The following is a 9,519-nucleotide window of genomic DNA, read 5'->3' as shown; positions in this document are numbered from 1 at the left end:
ATTATGGAATTAGCTAATTAATTGTTTCTCTAAAAGACAAGATGATGTCTTTGGGAGTGGGAAAGAGAAGCTCATTAATGAGCTAGTAACTACCTGACACGTTGTTGGGATAGGGTCCCCTAAGGCCAATTTTGGGGAAAAATCCCAAGTTTTAGGGCTGACAATTCAAGTTTTTGTGTTGTAAAGTGTAATGTCTCCGCAAGTTATGATCGTGGAGCTCGTAAATGTAAAGTGTCATAAAGGGTCTTTACCCTTCTTTTATGTAAGTTGTGTCGGCTTGTATAGACCTAACCATGGTCCGCGTACCATGGGATTGTATAAAAAGAAGAGTCTTAGAGAGTCTAAGGCATTTTAGTCAAGTTAAGAGAAGTTGATGTGATGGGTCATTAGAAGTGAAGAGCAAAGAATCTTAGAGTAGAAGAAGAATCTTAGAGTAGAAGAGAGGCTATGCAACTGTGTACGCAGAGGCCTAGAGTAGAGTCCGCAGCTGAGTGTGCAGACCCCTGCAGCTGAGTACGCATGGTAGTTTTGAGTCTGTAAGCAAATCTGAAGTATCAATAAAGAGATTGTTCTGGAAATATATGTGTTTTATCTAATTACTTTTGTTATGAATGAATGCGTTTATATGATGATAAATAATGGGTTTATGATTTAATGTTGTTTTGATGTGAAAATCTATATGTTTTACATTGTTATACAAACGCAAGTCATAATATCTATTTACGCGAAGAGTATCTTAATGCATGTTAAAACTATCATACACTTAAGTTGATCTGGGTAAAGACAAAAGTAGAAGCAATCTCATAAGCACGTAAGTAGTTGATTCGTTTGTTTAAGGTCCACGAAAGATCGTCGTAGAACTTCGCGGGGGTCTATAGGTTGGTAAGAGAAATTCATATTGATAAGCTTTAAGGGCTTATCGATCTACGCAAAGGCAGGGTTAGCGCATAAAACGGCATCATAACCATCTCTCGATGTGGAAACTTGGTTCCAGCATCCCCCCATACTGCTTCGGGTGAGACTTCAGTCTACACTCTGCGAATTGATGCTGAAAGGGCCAGTAGTGTAGGGATTTGTTTGGCAAACTTAACTCTGAACCTGGGTTAGGAACCACTAAGCCAACAAATGGTTCTGTTGTCAGGACCAGAATCTACATAAAGAGATGTGTGATGTCGCATCACTGGAATCCAATAAAGAAGGAAATTGAAGATTGGCTGGATAGAAAGATCCACGAATTCACAGCACAAGAGAACAGGAACCCGCGATTGATGAAAGAACAGTGGTTGGATAGGTATCTGTACATAGAGATACATGAAATTTTCTTTTGTTCCTTCCCGGTCGAATTATATGAGTGGATCGCTAAATTGGCAGACAGCCAAGGAAGGTGGAGGCTTGACAGTCTGATAGTGTGGACCCTGGAGTTAGTGCGGAGATTGGAAGCCTCTGAAGATAAGATCACACATGCTGCCAATCACTAGCTTGATCATATCATAGAAGGATTTGTGACAGAGTTCGCGGTCGATACCTCGGTTACCTACAGTGATGCAGAGCGACGCTTCTTCGAAGTACGTGAGGTAAGTATTTAAGGTCTTTGAATACTTGGATTAAAATGCTCTTGTGTGAAAAGTGGGTTATGAAATTACCTTGATGTTTGGAGCTACGCAAAGTGGAAATTTATTCAAGGATAGAAAAGGAACAGGACCTGAATATAGCCCGCTAATTGAGCCTCCTCTGAGTGACGACGAAGAAGCAGCACAGGCTTCTCCGCAGAGCATTGTCTAGTTAATAAGGTGAGGGTTCCCGTGAATACCACATCCACCCACACCACCTCCATCTTCACCTCCACCGCATACACCTTCACCCACACCACCACCACCTCCACCACCATTCAATATGGTGAATTCAATAAAATTTCCCATTTTCAAGGGCTTGGGGAATGAGGACCCGAACCAGTTTTGGTTCGTTGCGAAGGTTGTGTGGGAAGCCCAGGGCATTACAGATGATCAGATGAAGAAAGCTATGTTGGTTACTGCTTTACAGGAATGTGCGCTAACATGGTACATTAAGTACTGCACTGATAACCCGATGGTTGCGTTGGTGGACATTCAGACTACGTTGAATAAGGAATTCAGTAGGCCCAAGTCTGAAGCGCAATCGATCATTGGATTCAAGGAGATCATGATGAAGCCTAGTGAGACACCCTGGGAGCTGGATCAGAGATTGAAGTGAAAGATCCACGAAGCTAACATGAATCTTACGAATGGGCAGCATTGTGAATGGTTTGTGGCTTCACTCTTGCCTCATCTGAGGGTTGCTTTATCATAGCAAAAGATTGGGACCCAAGCAGAGGCCCTAGAGATTGTAATGAGATTGCACAAGACACCAATTCAAGATTCTTCTTTAGGAGTTCAGCAAATTCACATGGAGTTGCAGAACCTTTGCCTAGAATTCCAAAATCTAAAGAAGGGTAGAGTAGCTCAACCAAAGGTGTGTGAAGAGGTTTGGAGTTTGAAATGTAAGAGTCAAGGACATGATAAAGATCATTGCCCTGTCTTCGCAAATTATGTTGCAAGAGGAGGGTCGATGCCTCTAAGGCCAGAAGCTTAAGCAGGGCCAAGTGCAGGGCCCACGTTGTGTTGTGCTATTTGTCAGGTAACTGGAAAACATGTGACAGATAATTGCCACTTGTTGCAAAAATTTGTACAAACACTACAACATCTCTTCTGCAACTTTTTCCAACCAGTAGGCCACGATGAGCACAATTTCCATAGTTATGAGTTAATGATAGAGAAAATTCCCATGTATCGAATGCAGACATAAACTCGACCTTCGAATCAAGGTGTCGGGGGACCGCGAGGAGGATATCAGGGGCGTGGACGAGACCAAGGTGGACGAGGATCTGCGAGAGGTTGGGGGCAAGCTATTTGCTACAATTGTGGAGGTCCAGGACGCTACGCACGAGAATGAATGAATCTGACGCGCTTGTCGTGCCGATACTGTACCCAGTTTGACCACGCGATAGAAGACTGCCCTGTATTAATAGCTAATATGTGCGAAAAGGGGACGCAACCTTAGCAGCCTACACTGAACCTACAGATGATGAGGGTTGAACCCCGCGAAGGGGATCCTACTATGAATATTGTGCTACGAAGTAGAATAACAACTGGTGAAGATAAGGGAAAGCGACCTAAAGAAGGTGAATAGGTCCGCAAAGCTCTAGAAAAGGAGGTTGGCTTTGACTTGGAGCGCACGAAGGAAACCTTCATGGAAGCAAATAAAAGCTTCGTTGAGGCTTCTACCTCAGTAAGTCATGATAAACAGTCTGAAGAAATGGACCCATCCATGCTTACTACCTATTTGGATACCTGTATGAAGCTACTATGCGATAGCAAGGTCGTAAATGGATTACAGGAGTTGATCAATAAATGTGTTGGTAATTCTCCTGAGGGACTGTGCGTGGTCAAGAAATTGGTAAGCATAAGGCAAGAACAGGGCGTGAGATGAGCCTCACAGCGCAAATAGGAGAGTATGAAATAGACCAAGTTATTCTGGATCTTGGGTCAGATGTGAATGTTTTGCCGAAACAGACATGGGAGAGAATGGGGAGACCTGCACTACAGTGGTCTCCTATTCAATTGAGGATGGAGAATCAGCGAAAGATTATCCCATGGGAAGATTACAGGGAGTGACAGCTGATATTGAAGGTGCAAGCGCATTGGCGGATTTGGAAGAAATAGAGATTGTCGATGACAGCAATCCCTACCCCGCACTCCTTGGGATCGACTAGGCTATCAACATGAATGGGGTGATCAATTTGAAGAAGCGGAAAATGTCATTTGAAATAAAATTATTCTGCATAGTAGTACCGTTGGACCCTGCAAAACGACCACACTATACTGAACCGATCCGCAATTACGAAAGTGACGATGATTTGGACCAGATTTATAAGATAACGACGTGAGATCAAGATTGGGTGAATCTGACAATAGATGGACGTATTGCATGGGACTGCAAAAGCTCCTGCACATCAGATTCATATGAGGAATTGGAACACTGGCAAAATAAATTGCACGAAGTGTCTACGCTACAATGTAACATGATGACCAAATTGTGGTGTTGTGTATCGTCAAAGGTAAGAAGTCTGCCTTATTATGATGGTTTAATTGACGTTGATAAATTTCTAGATGCATTTGAAAGGGAAGTGCCAGAGAAGCATTGCTTCTAAGCCTTGGACTTGGCGCTACACACTACACCTGCAAGATGGTGGGGTACGCATAAAGGAAATTTCGTTGGATGGTACGAATACAAAAGACTGATGAGGGTACGGTTTGGTCGCCCAAAGGTATGATTGACAAAGAAATAAGATGGAAGGAGTGATCCACGCGATCGCTTAGCGAAATGGACCGATGCTTATGGAGCAGAACCGCAACCGGAGTGGGTGCATCTGTTCTGTCACACCTTCGATGTAATACCAACGCATTGGTACTTAGAAATAGAGCTCCGCAATGGCACAAATGAATGGGATATTTTAAGACAGGTATTCTTAATGACATTCAACTTTGAAGATGGATTCCAATGCATTGATGAAGTTGTTGGCATTATGTTTCTGGTATGGCTATATGTTACAGATGTTGTACTTGATGGCAACACCCGTGGCAAGGCTCTCAATATGTTGAAAATTAAGAAGTACGCAGGAGATCAGTTCAGAAAGTGCGTACCCGCAGGTACACCGTGAAGGGACCGCGGCCAGATACGCAGGTCAGCCGTTCAGGAGGTGCGTACCCCCAGTGCACTCATTTCAAGGTAGAGAAAAGCACACGTGGGGTTTCTTATGTTTAACCCTTGGTATTTAGCTGACGGTATTTGTGTTACTATGGTTTTGGCTCGTGGTATTGATCCATGATTTTAGGAGGAGCTTGCCTATATAAAGCAAAGGAGATCACTTGGCTAAGTATCTTTCGCAATTGAATATCTTAAGATCTGAAATATTGGGTTATGGTCTTCAAAGCTTGATCTATATGAAGTTGAAAGCGAATCTGTGAAGGGTGATCTCTCGAGCGCATGATCAAATCTGGGTATCTGAGCATCTGTGCCACTCTGGTGGACTGTCTATTCGGCCCTAATCAGAAGTACGAAGGTGTTTAACAGGAGAGCTGCGCGGGTACGCAGAGCAGAAACAGAAGATCTGCGTGGGTACGCAGAGCAGAAACAGGAGAGCTGCGTGGGTACGCAGAGCAGAAGAAGGAGAACTGCGTGGGTACGCAGAGCGACAAAGGTTCAGGTGCGTACGCACAGTAACTGTACGCGGCGCGATAGTATCTCTGGGCGCGTACCTGCAGCAATAGTACGCGGCGCAATAGTGTCTCTGGGTGCGTACCTGCAGTGACAGTACGCAGAGCGGTTGAAGAAACAGTGCGTGGACACGCAGAGCGGCAGAAGGATCTCTGCGGGTATACGCAGGGAAGCAGAAGGTGAAGTGCGTAGCGACGCAGGCCACAGAAGGAAAAACTGCGTATCTGTCTTAAGATCTTCTGTTGATTGAATTTTTCTGTTGATAAGGTGTTCTGGGTTAGTTCTGTTATTACTGATCTGATTACTGCAGTGGACTGTGTAACTTACATGTACTTGATGTTCATTTGATGCTTTATGAAAAGAAGTAGGGGGTTGTAGCTCCCTTCTAGGAAAGACTAAAAATGAGAGAGAGTTGTAGCTCTCTGCAGGTTGCAGCCTGCGTACTGGTAAAGGACTGCACCAGTACAAAACCATTGTAAAAGGAGTTTCTAATTTGAAAGAAGATAGAGACATATTGCAGCAGGTGGTTTTCACCCACATTGGGTTTCCACCTTACATCTTGTGTTCTTTGGTGTGACTATCTGTTTTCTTTGTCCATGCTCATTATTTTATGGTACTGACATGCAAAAATATTTCAAAGAACAAATAAGGAAGATTTATTAAAAGAATTTGATAATACTGATTCACCCCCCCTCTCAGTATTATTTCCAACAATTGGTATCAGAGCAGGTCCTTCGGAGAAGCTTGATCGCTTGAAGGAAGATCATTCATCATGAGCAACTACGAGAGGGAAGCATCAATTAGGCCACCAATTTTTGATGGGACAAACTTCAATTATTGGAAGGTAAGAGTTACTGCCTATCTTCAATCTCTTGGTACAGAAGTTTGGGATATCATAGATACAGGCTACGCTTTTCCTTCAGCTACACCTACAGATGCGGCCGAAAAGAAGAAATATGAAACAAATGCTAAAGCAGTCAATACATTGCTGGGATGCTTATCTCAAACAGAATTCGTAAAGGTTATGCAATATAAATCCGCAAAAGAAATATGGGACAAGATTGTCTTGAGCTACGAAGGAGATGAACAGGTAAAGCGTGATAAACTTCAAACTCTCAGGATTTAGTATGAGAATCTCAGGATGTATAATGATGAAAGTGTGGCTAACTATTTTCTTCGAGTTGATGAGATTGTTAATTGCGTGAAAAATTTGGGTGAAGAAATAAAAGAGGCTATTGTGGTTAAAAAGGTTCTAAGATCATTGTCCCCCAAGTTTGAATCTAAAGTATCTGCAATAGAAGAAAAGGAAAATCTACGAACTCTTACTATGTCTCAGCTACATGGAATTTTAACCGCTTATGAAATGAGAAAGGGAGGTCCATCAGACAGAAGAGAAGCTGCTTTCAAGGTGTCAGGCAAAGGAGATTATTATGAAGCAAGTCACGTACCAGAAGAAGAAGAAGAAGAATCAAATTTTGTCAGAAATCTTCAAAGGGCTTCTGGAAGGTTCAGAGGTAAGTTACCTTTTAAATGCTTTGCTTGTGGAAGAGTAGGTCATTATGCTGCAAAATGTGCTTATAAGGATAAAGGAAAGGAACCTGCTAGATGGAACAAGAAACAGGGTACAAATAAGAAAAGCTACTACACTCATGAAGATAGTGATGGTCTATCAAATAGTGATGAAGATGAACAAGGTAATGAATATAAACTGTTAATGGCATTTGAAGATGATGATTATATGGATGCTATAGATGTGGATAACCTTTTTGAAGAAATTACTAGACTCAAGAGATGTATAGAAGAAAAGAATATGATCATTGATACTCTACAATTTCAAATTGATGAAAAAGAAAAACATCTTGAAAAATTAGAAGGTGAAATTGTTGCTCTTAGAAAAGAGATTGAGAAAACAAAAGCTATTAATCTTAAGTTTGTCAAAGGATCTGAAACTCTGGATGAGATTATCAATGTGCAGCGTTCTCCTCTAAACAAGACAGGTCTGGGCTATAATGGAGAAACTTCTCAAGCATCCACTTCAAAAAGTTATCTTGATGCAGCAAAAAGGAATGAGCAAAAGCACAATGGAGACTATCAGGTAAAGCAGGGACGAATTGCAAACAAAGACTATCAGGGGCAATCCGTCTTAAGAGTGAACAAAAGCTACAACCAGCCACAGGTAAAAGCTTCTCAATTTGGTTCAAGAATGAATGACAATAGAGATTACAATCACTTGGCTGTTAGATTTGATAACCGCAGAAGTTTCTTCAATGGACAATGTTTCTCTTGTCATAACTTTGGTCACAAAGCAGCTCAATGTGTTGCATATAAAACAATCATGACTAGAGAAGCTCAAAAACAAAGAAGTATGACCGGGATTACAAAAAGGACCTATAACAACTTTTCGGCTCTTGAAAATGAAGTAGAATGTTCTATTTGCAATAACTTTGGTCATGAAGATTCTGAATGCAGGAGCAGGTTTCAGCAGAAAAATGAACAAGCCTCAAGCACCAAAACATGGAGAATAAAAGAACCACAAACAGAAAGATGTGGGATAGCATTTTATGCAGAGGGGCAGGAAAATCTATGGTACATTGACAGTGGATGTTCGAATCATATGACAGGTGATAAAGAAAAACTTGAGTCATATTCTGCTCTAGAAAAGGGAAAGAAAGTTTCTTTTGGAAATGATACTCCTGCAACTATAAAAGGAAAAGGAATTGCCCAGTTAAAAGAAAAGGTCAAGGCTGGAAATGTTTTGTATGTTGATGGATTGAAGCATAATCTTCTAAGTGCCAGCCAGATGTGTGATCAAAGAACCGATGTGATATTCAGATCAAATGGATGTCTTGTTCGTGATCTTGATACAGGTAAAACAGTGATCAAAGGCAAAAGAACTCCAAATAATCTATACATATTTGAAGAAGGACAACAACAATGCTATCTGAGCAAGGATGATGAGCACTGGTTATGGCATCGGAGGTTGGAGCATCTAAGCTTTTCACAAATAAGGAAAGCATACAAATATCAGGCAATTCGCGATCTTCCAGATATCAAAATTCCTGACAACACCATATGCAAATCATGTCAGTTTGGAAAACAAACCAGAACTAACTTTCCAGAGAAGGAAGGATCAGCTAGCATGCCTCTTGAGCTAGTACATACAGATACATGTGGTCCATTCAGGAAAAGGACACCTCGAGGAGAAGAATACTTGATATTATTCATTGACGATTTCTCCAGGTTTGTCTGGTTAGGACTTATGAAGCACAAAGATGAAGCATTCGAAAAATTCAAATCCTTCAAAGCCTTGGTTGAAAATGAATCGGGTCACAAAATTAAGTGCCTCAGATCCGACAGAGGTGGGGAGTTTACCTCAAATGAATTTTTCGATTTTTGTGAAGAACATGGGATAAGAAGAGAATTCTCTACAGCTAGAACTCCTCAGCAAAATGGAGTTGTGGAAAGAATGAACAGAACAGTCCAACAAATGGCTCGTGCTATGCTTGATGAGTCAGGAACTCCCGCAGCCTTCTGGGGTGAAGCTGCACATGCTGCGGTTGTTATTCTCAACAAGACAAATGTTCGGGTGAACAGCACTCAAACTCCTCATGAGCTCTGGAGTGGTAAGACTCCTTCGGTAAAGCACTTCAAAATCTTTGGGAGCAAATGCTATATTAAGAATACTGATGAGCAGCTTGGCAAACTTGAACCTAGAGCAGATGAAGGTATTCTTCTTGGTTACTCTCCACATAGCAAAGCATACAAGTGCTACAATAAAAGACTTGGCAGAATTGTTGACAGCATTGATGTAGTGGTTGATGAGAAGGGATACATTCCTAGGCAAGTACATCATGAAGACATTGAAGAAGATGAAGGCTACCCTCAACGACAGAATGATGAAGAACCTCAAGAAGAACCAGAGGAGCAGACAAGAATAGAAGAAAAGACTCCATCCAGATATGTTCAGAAGAATCATCTAGAATCTCAGATTATGGAGCAGAAAGAAGCAGGTGTACAAACAAGAAGAACAGTTGCAGAAGCCTCAAGCTATTTGGCACTACTCTCCTCTACTGAACCACAGAATGTGAAAGAGGCATGCAAAGATGAATGCTGGGTGAAAGCAATGGATGAAGAACTTGAGCAGATCGAAAAGAACAACACTTGGGAGCTGGTTCCTAGACCAAAGGATAAGAATGTTATCGGAACAAAATGGGTCTTCAAAAATAA

This window comes from Pinus tabuliformis, chromosome 2_1 (genome assembly GCF_031772625.1).
Source record: "Pinus tabuliformis cultivar Carrire ecotype Pingquan chromosome 2_1, CPIR1, whole genome shotgun sequence".
NCBI lineage: Eukaryota > Viridiplantae > Streptophyta > Pinopsida > Pinales > Pinaceae > Pinus > Pinus tabuliformis.
This window is presented reverse-complemented; position numbering follows the sequence as displayed.